The following is a 1,424-nucleotide window of genomic DNA, read 5'->3' on the forward strand; positions in this document are numbered from 1 at the left end:
TTAACTTATCTGTTGAAATGAGTAGTACAGAAACTGAAAATATTTCTGATGCTTGTCTGAAAAAAGTATATTTTAAAATAATCTGTATTTTGTTTGTATAATGTCCATAATCTATTTCATTCTCTCCTAGATATAATACTTTGAATTCTACATTGTTTTATAATATATAGGTTCATTAATAAATGTGTTATTTCAGATAGCATTCCATATAGAAAAAGTTTAAGATTCCTTTTTTACCTAAGTCCTTATAGTATTTTACTTCTTTGGGATAAAATGACAATGTTATCTACTTTCAAAAGTTTTGTAAAGATTATGCTATATAAAGGCCTTTCTAAGGTGAGGATTTAATACACTGATGTCTAACTAACTTTCAGTTCAATGAATTATATGTGTTGTTACATTTGTATTTTTTTAGTTTTTTATTGTGAAAATACTGTACGGAGGGGTAACAATTACATGGGCAGGATAATGAGTAAATTTCTTATCAAGTATTGTAGCCTCCTCCTTTGTTTCCCCTTCCCATCCCTTCCCATCCTCCCTCTGCCCCCCCACTCAATCCTCCTCACTAGCCCCCTCCCCGCACCAAAGTTCTAAAGTTCATTTTTGACATAATGACTTGTATTTTTGTAATCAATTTTTTAATAACTTTTTTTCATTTCTTACATCTGAAGAATGAAAAATATGGAATACTTCACAAATTTTCATATCATCCTTGTGCAAGTGCCATGATAATCTCTATATTGTTGTAATTTGGGTAAATGTGCTGCTGAAGCATGTAGTATCCTGTAAAGTTAAGTAGTTAATGATGCAATCTTTATACAGGCATATATCCTTAGTTGACTTTTTGTAACCAGGAAACCTTATTGTTCCTAAAAATGCTATTGATCTTACTTCTCTAAAATTCTGTGTATATTGGAAAAAACATATTGTTTGGTCGATTGCTCACATTTGCAATTTTTTTGTCAATGACTATTTTAAGTCTTTTTCATTTTAAATTTGATCATACTTTGAAGCCTTTATAGCTAGGTCCAAAGGTGATAGCTTTTCAAGTACTTATTTATCAACTGAGTTAGCTTTGTGGAGCTAATGGATTCAAAGCAAGCCTTGCTTAAGAGCTCCTTCTAAACTTCTGCAGCTTAAAATTCCTAAATGAGGTCTTACTGGCACAAATGTCTACCTGACCCTTTACTCTTCTTCCATGTAGCAACAGACCAAACAGAATATCTTACCCTGATAGCATAGATTGTCTTACTGGAACAAAACCAATCTTAGTTAAAAAGGATCATAGAGAGATGAACAATTAAGACAGAATCGTTTAGACTAGAAGGTATTTTATCAAAATATAATTGTTTCTTATACCTAATATTTCAAAAGTAGCTAAAGCCAAGAAGGTGAAAAAGTTTTGACATGCATGATTACCTAAT

General features: G+C 31.2%; 1 pseudogene; it reads right to left on the minus strand.

Moving 5' to 3' along the window:
* Positions 1 to 675: 675 nt before the first annotated feature.
* LOC122128026 lies at positions 676 to 775 on the minus strand (annotated as a pseudogene).
* Positions 776 to 1,424: the final 649 nt, after the last annotated feature.

The sequence above is a fragment of the Dipodomys spectabilis genome, unplaced genomic scaffold (assembly GCF_019054845.1).
Source record: "Dipodomys spectabilis isolate Male_0828 unplaced genomic scaffold, ASM1905484v1 ptg000320l, whole genome shotgun sequence".
Lineage (NCBI taxonomy): Eukaryota > Metazoa > Chordata > Mammalia > Rodentia > Heteromyidae > Dipodomys > Dipodomys spectabilis.